Source organism: Procambarus clarkii, chromosome 92 (genome assembly GCF_040958095.1).
Source record: "Procambarus clarkii isolate CNS0578487 chromosome 92, FALCON_Pclarkii_2.0, whole genome shotgun sequence".
NCBI classification, from domain to species: Eukaryota; Metazoa; Arthropoda; class Malacostraca; order Decapoda; family Cambaridae; genus Procambarus; species Procambarus clarkii.
The window spans coordinates 8,270,074-8,283,089 of NC_091241.1; the positions used below are offsets into that span (position 1 = coordinate 8,270,074).

At 40.6% G+C, this 13,016-nt stretch overlaps 1 protein-coding gene across 1 annotated transcript in view; it reads right to left on the minus strand.

The window, feature by feature from the left end:
* LOC123775098 (uncharacterized) overlaps positions 1 to 11,293 on the minus strand; it is a 215,839-nt gene extending 204,546 nt beyond the window's left edge. Inside the window, exons 1-2 of the mRNA XM_069319264.1 lie at positions 11,135 to 11,293; positions 6,375 to 6,441 (exon numbers count right to left, since the gene is read on the minus strand). The gene's annotated coding sequence lies outside the window, so the exon portion shown is untranslated. The remainder of the gene's footprint in view (positions 1 to 6,374; positions 6,442 to 11,134) is intronic.
* Positions 11,294 to 13,016: the final 1,723 nt, after the last annotated feature.

Sequence of the window (13,016 nt, forward strand, 5' to 3'; positions counted from 1 at the left end):
CCACACACACATCCTCCACCACACCTGCTGCCTCCCACACACACACATCCTCCACCACACCTGCTGCCTCCCACACCACAATCCTCCACCACACCTGCTGCCTCTCACACACATCCTTCACTACACCTCCCTCCCACACACACATCCTCCACCACACCTGCTGCCTCCCAAAGCCTAAATCAACAACTACACCATTTGTTGGCCCAATACTGGAATACACAGCACCGGCGTGGAGTTCGTACCTTGTAAAGCACAGAACCCAAACTGAAAAAGTTCAAAGGTTTGGAACAAGCTAGGTGCAACAGCTAAGAGGGCGAAGCTACGAACATAGGCTAGTGGAACTAAATCTCACAACCCTGAAGGATAGACGGAACCCAGGGTATTATGATCACAACATGACAGATAATGAGGGGTATAGAGGAGGTGGGCAATGATAGCTTCTTCAAATTCAGAGAAATTAGGTCAAGAGGACACAGGTGGAAGCTGGAAGCACAAACAAGTCAAAGGAATTTAAGGAAATAGTCGTACGAGTAGTCAACGAATGGATGCACTTCAAGAAAAATTCAAGAAGCAGAAAGTGGCATGACTGAAAACCAGTCTAACCTTGACCAAGATGCTGTCTTCTGCTCTTCGGGTTAAATAATGTTCCATAAAAGCATTATTTATAATGCTTTTATAATGCTATAATCCATAAAAGTTCCTAACTTCTCAATAAAGTCTCCATTTTCAAGTGACCTTAGGAAATCTCAGTACCTTAGGAAAAGCCTACTCGTTTGTATCATTTTATTATCAGTAGTAATTTAGTCAGTATTAATTAATTAAAATTAACTTTGTATTTTTATTAATGTCATAATCTTATTCAATATTATTCTTGTCAATCTTTATTGAATCCTTAATTTTACTTGTCATCTGTATCCAACTTATACTGATTAAAATCTTATTAATTACACTGATTCCTATTTCATTTTTTAACTTGTTTCTATTATGTTTGAATTTTCTGCCATAGTTATTTATTAATAACTATAATTAATTATATAATTATTATATAAAGAATATTAATCTAGTATTATTCTTGTCAATTTTTATTTTTTTTACTTGATATATGTATCCTTCTTGTCTAATTCAATTCAATTTCTTTCTTTATTATGCACCCCATACCCATCCCGTGGGCGGTGGTGTAAAGGATTACAGAGGCACATAATCGGTTCAGGAACTGAACCCTCTAGTTCGTTTAGCTAAGCAAATAACAATCTTTTGAAGCTAGTTACAAAATTATTAATATTATATATACATGTACACATACTCATGCATACATGTACATATACATACGTATACATATATACATACACATACATATTTAATCACCCACACAAATACACACATCAATAATCTTTTGTGTCACAAGTGATTCAACAAGAGGCTCACAACAGTCACTATACAAGGCACTTTACATCTATGATGTAATGTTACTAGTCTTGCTCCACACCCACCCAACTGGGCGGCAGCTTTACAGTCATGTGCTCCACACCCACCCAACTGGGCGGCAGCTTTACAGTCATGTGCTCCACACCCACCCAACTGGGCGGCAGCTTTACAGTCATGTGCTCCACACCCACCCAACTGGGCGGCAGCTTTACAGTCATGTGCTCCACACCCACCCAACTGGGCGGCAGCTTTACAGTCATGTGCTCCACACCCACCCAACTGGGTGGCAGCTTTACAGTTATGTGCTCCACACCCACCCAACTGGGCGGCAGCTTTACAGTCATGTGCATGCATTACCTACAGTAAGCAAATTTTGGATACTTCGCTAAGATTTCGGACAGCACATCATTATGAATGAAGTACTTACACATTTCTTGGACACTATTGATGGTGTCTAATTACAGTGATCTTTATTTTACCTTTACTTGTTCCTATTAAACGTGTATTTGCATTTTTTGGCTATAATTATTTTATATCTAGATTTTTTTGTGATTGCTCCCAAGTTTTATTTTCTACTGAAATTTGTGTATTTCAATTATTATTTTATTATAGTGTAAATTCAGTCATTTTGTTAAGTTTATTTTATTGTTAATCATATGCTTCATTTTTGTCCTCCACTTTCATTTCACTGTGATTATTTTTAATCTGAATTTTTATTGTAATTGTTTATTATATTCCATTATCACACACCTCCCCAATATCCTAATCAGAGTATCCCCAAATTCTTCTCCATTCTTACTATATGCAAACTACCATTGACCCTGAATTATATTTGCTATGACACATCTACAATAACCAGCACATTGATCATCACTATTGCAGTTACTATACAACAAACCTTGTACAAAACAAATTCCAAAATAACATTAATCTGTCAGTATTCAAATGTCAGATCACTTGGTAAACCTTTTGATGACATCAATGCGCTACTTAAAGCACTAGGCTATAAACTATCTTTCATCTTTTTAACAGAAACATCGCTAAGTAAAGACCATACCCAACTATATAACTTATAAAGCCGGATATAAAGCCATTCACAACTGCGGGCCTGACAAAAAAGGAGGTGATACAGTTATCTCTTATCAAGATAACTTCAATTTCACAAGTGTTATTAGCAATAGAGATGGCTGCTGTGAATGTACCTTTTGCTCAATTCTCGGTCAAATTCCTTAATTCGTCAATAACTATTGTAGCTATTTATAGATTTCCCAATACTAATACAACTACCTTCTCAGGTAATACAAGAAGCTTAATCATAAACAACAAACTCAACAAAAATCACATCATCCGAGGAGGTGACTTCAACATTGACCTCTGTCAACAAAATATTCCCAAAGCCGAATACTTCCTAAATAGCATGAACTCTTGTATGCTAATCCCCACAGTCACCAAGCCCTCGCGAATTACAAAACATCTGCTACAACTCTAGACCACATATGGACGAATATAACAGCCCCTTCCTCTTGTCTCTGGTATAATCACTGACAGAACAACCGATCACTATCATACCTTTCTCTCAGCAAATATGCACATAACAGGGCTGGAAAAGAATCGACTTGAAAATGATCCAGGACGGACCGAAACGTCGTCGTCCCTTCACCTTCTAGTGTGTGGTCTGGTCAACATGCACATGACACTCTCGGTTACAAGTAGACTTACCCTTAGACAACACAGCAAACCAGCAATAGGGAACCTCATAAACGCACTTCACAATATAAACTGGGAATCTGAACTCAACAATACACAGGATATAAATTCATTAGCAGACATCTTTCTCTCCAAAACTCAAAGCCTCTACAACACTCTCTGTCCTCTACTCACTAAGCAAGTAACTGGCAAAACATTAAACAACCCCTGGCTCACAAGTGGCATATTTAAAGCAATTAACAAGGAACACGAAAATGAAAAAAAAAACATAGGTTTGGCCTAGTTACAAAAGAAGAAGTTAAGCGATACTCATCAATGCTTATCAATATAATACGAAGAGCCAAAGTTTCCTTTTATGATAATAGATTTAAAGAAGCAAAAGGAAATATGAAAAGTACATGGAAGGTCATCTCTAACATCTTAGGGACTAAACAACAATCATATAACAAGCAGTTAAAACTCTCTAATGATGATTACACTCTTGCAACAGACTTAGATATTGCAACTGAATTCAATTGCTTCTTTTCATCAATTGGTGCTAACCTTGCCAGAAAAATCCGAGGACTCACGAACAGAAAACGGGACATCACGTCAATCCCACAAGCAGCTACTATTTTCAGTACATCAGCTTTTTGTCTTAGAGAAATTATAGGTAGAAATGCAATGTACTATTCAGGAGAACTGGGTGAAGACCTTATCAGTATGGCAACGCCGGTGATATAAATAACTTTTATAAATTTATACCATAAATCACCGGTATAAAACCGGTGACAAAATCACCAAGTGGGAAGACTTTAAGATATACTTTGGTAAGAGGTATTTAACAGCTATAGACCGGGACCCCTTCCGTGTGGTTCGTCAAATGGAAAATGCAGTGGTGCGTACCTGTGAAAGGAGCAGTGTTTTCGCAATTGGGTTTACATTTATTATATAAAGGATTGAAATCAGCTGTGACAGGCTGTGGGTGGTTTTAACATGGAAGCCTCGGTAGAGGCAATGTGTGTAGCTTACTGTCGTTCGGTGCCTTGCATCGCCATGATCCTCAAGCAATACTGAAAGACATAGAGGATAAAGAATGTGGTTCTGCAAACATTCTTTGACAACTGATCAGATGGTAGATTCCACAGAACGACTGAAGTAATGGGACTACCCAAAACTCTGGGTAGACCCAGTGTTCAGTGTAAACACGCTATATAAGCCAGTGAACGTTGTTACCTTACCCTACTAAGGTTGAGACTCCGTCCTAATGTGGTCCATGGTCGCCCTCATGTGGTCCAGGGTCACACGCCAGGACTGACTCTCCTCACCATCAACGCCTGTGACCACCAACATGTTTTAACTGCCGTAAATAAGGCCGCCGTAGGCCCGACTGCTGGTCAAGTGATACTCATTGCAATTCGCAGGTCAGATATAATTATGCAAGACATACTAACACTCATAACCTCCCATATTACATGTTTCATATCAGACCTGGCCATTACACCTGGTCATCACACCTGATCATCACACCTGACCATCACACCTGACCATCACACCTGGCCCATCACACCTGGCCGCTCGAGCACCCTACCAGCAGTCAGGAGAGTGTGGAGGCCGCCCTTGCACCGACACAACAACTAACCACTATGCCCTGTATGCTCGGCGCCCTAACACAAATTACAAAACCATATTATGAGTAAGGTGGGAACATTGGTTCTAGTGATAATCGTTCAAAGTATTGGACAATATAATGGTAGCGAGCTGCTGCTTATCAGAGTCAGGCGAGAGCCTTAGGTGATGTACACTGTAGTTTGTAGGCGAGATGATGGAGTGTCTTGGGTAAGCAGAGGTGACTTGGAGGCGATCACTGCTTGATCAGACATTGGCTGAGGAAAGTTTAGTTTTGAAGTGATCATCATTAGTTATTTCACAGTTTTTTTTATTATCAATCTTCCTGTGTATTATTTTATCGTGTGAATTAAAGTACTGTTTGATCACTCCTTGATTGCGACGACGAGCTTGTCGCTGTCTGTGTCTGGCTAGGCATTCATTAATATATTCACCCTCTCTACGGGAGACAGTGCCTCTACCAAGTAGAGAGCGCCTCTACTCTTTCTCTATCTAGTTTAACACGAACGCTCCTGTTATTTACACCGGTGACATATTCGTTTCCTACTCTACAAGGTGCCTGCACGTTTCTAGGCTGAATGTCCACCTGTAGCTCTTGCTGTAGTTGACCCATCACCACGCTTACAGTCTCACTCGGTTTTCAACATTTTCCAATATATCTGTGTTGAGTAATGTTTGTCCTTATTGTTATCCTAGGGTGCAGCGCTAGGCTTGTGGTCCACGGTGCTGGAGGATTTGCACACCAATAACAGGCGAGTGTGAGGCGGTCTGGCGAGCGGAAGAGACAGCCACATAGGTCACGAAATCCCAAACCACATCATCAAATTTATAGATGACACAAAGATCTTTGGTAAGGCTAAATATAAATTTGAGGCCTCTCAAAACGACTACATCAACTCTACAAATGTACTGGCGAACGTTTCTTAATTTCTTAATACCTTGCATAAAGGGCATAACAATGCACATCGTAACTATCATATCAACAACACAACCACACAGCCGATTGATGTAGAAAAGTACCTAAGAACTATGATCCAAAGTATTGAAAGTTTCTCAACTAGTAGGAGCTGAGGTTAAAGCCTAACCTTAGGAATAATTAAAAGAACCGTCGATTTCAAGGACAGGTAGGTGGAGATTGAGGTACAGGAGTCTCTGGTGCGCCCTCATCCAAGCATGTACACCTCGCCTTCAAAGGGGTCCTATAGCACAGTTCTCCACGTCCTCGGCTCACAACCGAGGGTCCCGGGTTCAATCCCAGGGTGGGACCGAAACGGTCAGGAAATTTTCCATTCATCTGATGCCTCTGTTCATATAGCAGTGACTAAAGGTACCCAGGAATTAGTAAAATTATTTTGGTTTGTATCCTGGAAAAGTAGTTAGCCTAGGGGAGGGGGCCTGAATAAGCTTAACAGACTTTTTTGTCCCGGATTATGGAAAAAACCATGAGGTGAATCATACCTCAGGACTAACAACACAACACAACGAACCAGAGACGACAGGGCTAATCTCAAATTGTAAATACCTGTCGCCAGTCCTTAACTGTTCGCCCCTGTTCATACACCAGTAATTGGGAATCTGGTTGTAAACCAACTGATAAGTCGGGTTGAAGGGAAAACTAGTAAAGTGAAGCTTACCGTGAGTTCTGGGAAGGGAAAGCTCTCAGCCTACTAACCGGCATCAGCAGTCGTCTACTCCAGTACCCTGGAAAAAATTAATGAATTTTTTATTATTTTTCTTCTCGTGGTTAAAGAATGGTCCAGCCGGTACCTTTATAAGGTCTAGTGTAACACACACAAAGGACAACAGCTTATAGGATATAAGAGCAGGACATAGGACTTGACACGTGGATAATGGGATAAACACTGGATAGATGAGCAGCTGAATAGATTGCTAAAAAGATGAACAGATTAATACCTTATTGAATAAACGGACAACTGAATAGATGATGACTCGATAGAAGTTCAACTGAATAGATTACCGTATAGATCTACAACTGAATAGATTACCGTATAGATCTGCAACTGAATAGATTGCTGTATAGATCTGCAACTGAATAGATTGCCGTATAGATCTGCAACTGAATAGATTGCCGCATAGATCTGCAACTGAATAGATTGCTGTATAGATCTGCAACTGAATAGATTGCCGTATAGATCTGCAACTGAATAGATTGCCGCATAGATCTGCAACTGAATAGATTGCCGCATAGATCTGCAACTGAATAGATTGCTGTATAGATCTGCAACTGAATAGATTGCCGTATAGATCTGCAACTGAATAGATTGCTGTATAGATCTGCAACTGAATAGATCTGCAACTGAATATATTGCTGTATAGATCTGCAACTGAATATATTGCTGTATAGATCTGCAACTGAATAGATTATCGGATAGATGGGCAACCAGTTTTTGGACTGACGGTCCGTCCAGTGGCCGAGAGACTGACCGGACGCCAGCTCAGAGCTCTACCTGTAACTGGTCCCTTTATCGGTCTCCCACTCATCATATGTGGCACCAACACATGTTACACCTGGCATAGCCACATGTGCCTAGCGGCCGCGCGTCCACCGCCCACCTCTGCCAGCCCAGGAGCGGGAACTAGCTAGGCTGCTAGATTCGTTGAGGGAGGTTGAGGTGGGATTCTGTAGTGTGTCGAGCTGGTCAGTCATCACTCGTCCCTGTACACCTGACCACACCTCTCCTCCTGGCAGCTCGGAGGCTCTAGTTGTCCCAGCCACACTGCAGCCTAAACTGCAGGCTACACTGCAGCCTATACTGCAGGCCATAATGCGGCTGGCAATGGTTTGGTAGTGGGTCTCGTCTGATTTATTTCACACAGTAAGGCACGATTTACCCTGCCATAACCCATGCTATTATTGTTAAGTCTCTTCTCTCCAGATGTTTTTCCAGTATCTTCCTTACGGTCTTCTCACCTTGATCCCTTGGATGGTAAGTAAGTTGTGAACACTGACTTGTAGTTTTGTGACGCTTGTCAGTCTTCAATTTTGTATATTGACACTATACTGGCTCCCTTCCAACTTTCTTGAAGTTTCCATGTTTTCAATGACATTATTTTTCATAGTAAGCGGACATTATGAGGTTTCCATTCCTTGTCTTAGTATCAATGGTGAGATTCTATCAGGTCACACTGCCTTATAGCCGTCTTCACCTTCAGCAGATGCCTCGCACTTCATCTTTGGTATTTGGTAATCTCAAGGTCCTCCAGTTCTGTTTTGTTTGAGACCATCACACTCAATTCATGTTCAGTTTCCCTTGGTCTATTACGAAGACCTGCTGGAACCTCACAAATATTCCTGTCACTTCCCTATATTCTTAATTTCATCACCTGTTTCACAACTGTTGCTTTCATCGTGATTTGACTGTGTAGCAACTTGGGTCGAGTCTTTGCTTTATTTACTACGTCGTTTTCAAATTATAATTTCACCCCTTCTAGTACGCACCTCATTTCTATGTTATTATTTTCTTCCTGAAGTTTTCCCATGCTCTCGTAGTTGATTGTTCTGTTTCTCAATGCGCATGGTTAAACCATGGGTTAATCGTGCGGCTCTCACAATTCCCTCGTTTAACAAGGAAAAAACAAAGTCGACTGCTTCCTGACACTTGTAGGTTGATATAGGTTAATTATGTCTAGAGTACTCACCTAGTTGTGTCAGGTGAGTACACAAGGCATGATTGATCTCTGGGTGTGATGTGATCTCTGAAATGTTTCACATGATATGCCTAATAGAAATTATCTCACCTCTTCCTAGTTTTCCCATCAATATAGTTTGCATCTTCAGTCGATATGAGAGATCGTTCACCCAAGCTATCTTGCCATGATTGAAGGTAAGGCAATTAATTATCAGAATAAAGCGCTAATTCAGTATGATTATATATACTGTAGCACTTTGAAAGATAAGAACAGATTAGAAGATGAGATATAAGAACGGGGTAAAGGAACGGTGCCCAAATACTTGCAACATCGGGGATCGAACGTCGACCATGCTAGAAGTGATATTGCTGACCAGTCTAAGTGGATAGGTTGCAATGGTTGAAGTCTCTCATGATTAATGGTCAGAATCCATACCTACTGGCGGCAGCAGTTGTGTTGTATTAAAGTACTAACCCCCTCCCCCTATTCTATTTGTCGTACTCCTGCCTGGGTCTCTTGGTAGTGGGAAGTATTATATGTGGTACTACGACCTCTTGGTCCTCCCAATGTTATGATACCTGTTGTAATTTGTTCTTCATAGCCTCAGATTATCATCTCTAAAGTTCTACCGTAAATGCCAAAATTCTGCTACAATTTAAGATCTAACTAAATAGATAAAATCATCACAATAAATGATGGAGCATTTGACAAGCCGCCGGCTTCCTGTCCTCACCGAAGAGACTATAGAGATACTAAATATTAAGTCACTGGACATTCTCTCAAGTGTACTTTACACTCTGCACTGTAATGCTAATCCTGATCTTAAGTGCTTTTAATAAGAGGGCTGACAAAACCCTTGAGTACCACACGAGAAACAAATATATTTTTGATATTCCAAGAGTGTGGCTTAACCATAGCAGAAATGCTCTGCAAATCAAGGGTCCTAAACTATGGAATGACTTTCCTGATGACATTAAAGACTGTTCTTCTCTCACCCAGCTTAAAAGAGAGCCTAAAAACTAGCTAATTAACTCCTCAAGAGGAAATCTACTTAATTAACTGCCCAAGAGAGCCTAAGAGCTAAGAGAAAGCCTAAAAGACTACCTAGAGAGCCTAAGAGCTACCTAATTAACTATGTAATTGCTCACCTCTTCTCATCCTACATGTCAACCTGCGTTCGCTGTTATTGTGATCATTAATACCTAAACCTGTAATATTATTAATAAATGCAGTATCAAAATTTAATGCAGGAGTTGAATATCATCTGTTTAATCCCTTCTTCAATTTAAAATAACTTATCGTTTACTGTTAAAAGGTTTACAGTTTCCAAATGTCACACAAACATTTTATAATTTCAATTCTCTCCATCAACTAATAAATATTATATTGCCTATGTAGTTTAAAGAATATTCCCATTAAGTTTACACTGATGGCTCCTTGCATCAATCCTGTGATGCAGCTGGAAGTGCAGCTGTTGTGACAGCGAGAGATGGCTCCTATTCCTATGAGCAATCCTTATATAATTGTCTCTGCTGTATTTATTTATATATAAGAAGGTACATTGGGTTTGTGAGAATACATAGCATAGTACAGTATTTACACTCATATAAAGCCACTAGTACGCGCTGCGTTTCGGGCAGGTCCTTAATCTAACAGATAATTTTCAATGTTACTACCTAGTTACTTAGTTACTACCTACAATGATAATTGTAGGTAGTAACTAAGTGATTGTAACCTATCCACCGCTGCCCACTGGATGGGGGGCGGTGTGCAGGACAAATATATCAATTGTGACACTAGCTCTCCACATATGTCTGTTGCCTAATTTAGAAACTGTACTTGTGATCGATCTCGAACCCATTGATCATGTGACGACTTATAATGAATTTTGTAACTAGCTCATCAAGACTGTAACTTGCTTAGCTAAATGAATTGTGGGGTTCAGTCCCTGAGCCCAATATGTGCCTCTGTAACCCTTTCCACTACCGCCCACAAGATGGGTATGGGGTGCATAATAAATGAACTAAACTAAACTTCCTATGAGTGTGGAGCACGTATATATAACGGCCTCCACTCTTCAAACAGACCGCTCCTGTGCCAGGTAAGTCTACTACGGGCTCACCATAGCCCGTGCTACTTGCCCCGCTCCTGTGCCAGGTAAGTTACGGGCTCACCATAGCCTGTGCTACTTGGAACTTGTTCCGAGTAGCTGAATCTATAACAACAACAACAATCTTCAAACAGAACTGTTTGTCATAATTCTTGCGCTCGAACAAGTACAGTATATGAGTCCAAACTTGACACGTTAATTGTAAGTGACTCCTTGTCATCCTTGACTGCACTCACGTCCCCAAGGAATAACTTTAACATACTTGTGACTCAAGCTAGACACAGATATAATGAAATAATCAATGATGGAGTCAGAGTTTGTCTCCTGTGGCTTCCAACCCATATTGGTCTCCGAATGCCTGATAAAACTGATGAATTAACCGACACATTTCCTCGTAAAGAGGAAAATTATTACCATCTTGGACTGCCTTAGAGCAGGCTGAGGGCAGTAATATTCCGAGAACAACAACCAAAATCTCGTAGACTTGAGGCAAAGTGAAATTCACATCAGTTACTCCATCTATCATCATTCTGTTGTGCAGGAAGAACCGCACATATATGGATCATCCTATATGGTTAACAGACTTCTAGATGTTACCACTGCTATATAGGCTCAGGCTCGGCTAAACTGTACCTGTATCGAAGCGAAGTATCCAAAGTTTGCGTACTGCCGGTAATGCTGCACATGACTGTAAAGCTGCCGCCCAGTTGGGTGGGTGTGGAGCAGGATTAGCAACCGTGTAACTGGCTCACCGTATATGTGAACTGCCTTTTACACAGACTGTTGTGGTCCTCTTCTTGAATCACATGTTCTATAAAGGGACCATTGATATATGTATATGTTTGTTCATTCAAAAAGGAATTTTCTCAAATACAGTATATATTAATATTATATTATAAATTAGCATATTGTGCCTGTATTGGCATAGGTTATCTTGAGATGATTTCGGGGCTTTTAGTGTCCCCGCGGCCCGGTCCTCGACCAGGCCTCCACCCCCAGGAAGCAGCCCGTGACAACTGACTAACACCCAGGTACCTATTTACTGCTAGGTAACAGGGGCATAGGGTGAAAGAAACTTTGCCCATTGTTTCTCGCCGGCGCCTGGGATCGAACCCAGGACCACAGGATCACAAGTCCAGTGTGCTGTCCGCTCGGCCGACCGACTCCCTGGTTAGGTTAGGTTAGATGTTTAGATTCTTGTGGCGATTATTTGTATTTGTAGTACGTGGGTGAAGCATTTACAGCGTTGTGGTTCGAACAAAATTCGTCAATGAAGCACTTGTTCGAGAAGTGTTCGAACGAAAAAAATCAGTTGTGAGTCGTGTGTAAACCGTTTTTCATTCATAAACAGGGGGTTTGGCGGGTGCATGGAATCACTTTTGGGTCTTTGTTTGGAGGACAGGCTGCAGTTTTGGGTCTTTGTTTGAAGGACGGGCTGGCAGCCCGTCCTCCAAACAAAGATCCAAAAGTGATTCCATGCACCCACCAAACCCCCTGTTTATGAATGGAAAGCGGTTTACACACGACTCACAATTGCTGACGTTCGAACATATCCGGAACAAGTGCTTCACTGACGAATTTTGTTCGAATCACAACGCTATAAATGCTTCACCCACGTACTACAAATACAAATAATCGCCAACAGAATCTAAACACCGAACCTAACCTATCCTATGCCTATATATACACATTATGTTAATATATTATAATATTAATTTATACTTGAGAAAATTCCCGTTTTGAATGAACAGCAAGTTAAAATTTATGAATGCGTCTGGGGGGCGACCGCTGGATGTAATGGACTTGAGTCGAGGACGGGTTGCGTGCTGGTATGAAAGAATGAAAAACGGTTTACACATGACTCACAACTTCTGACGGTCGAACACTTCCGGAACAAGTGCTTCACTGACGAATTTTCTTTGTTGTTTTAGATTCAGCTACTCAGAAGAAAAAGTTACAAGTAGCATGGGCTATGGTGAGCCCGTAGTGGACTTACCTGGCATAGGAGCGGGGCTGTACCTGCGAATTTTGATCAAACCACAATGCTATAAATGTTTCATCCACGTATTACAAATACAAATAATCGCCAATAGAACCTAAACACCTAACCTAACCTATGCCTATACATGCACAATATGCTAATATATTATAATATTAATTTATATTTGAGAAAATTCCTGCTTTGAACGAACAGCATGTTAAAATTGATGGATGTGTCTTTAGGGTCGACCGCTGGATGGAATGGACCCTGAGGATTGGTTGATAAATCATATATATTGTTTTCCTTTAATATTTATGTTATGGCAGAAACGCTCTGCGTATTAGTGGCTTTAGGCACTGTTCTTATCTTACTTCTGAATCCTCCACTATTCACGTATCGTATGATGTATGTACTCTTGCCTAAATAAATATTATTATTATTATTATAGCGATAGTGACCTTCAGGTAAATTATTATACAAATATCTTAAGAAATTTTGTCTTAACTAATGTCCTCATATTACATTTATTTCCAA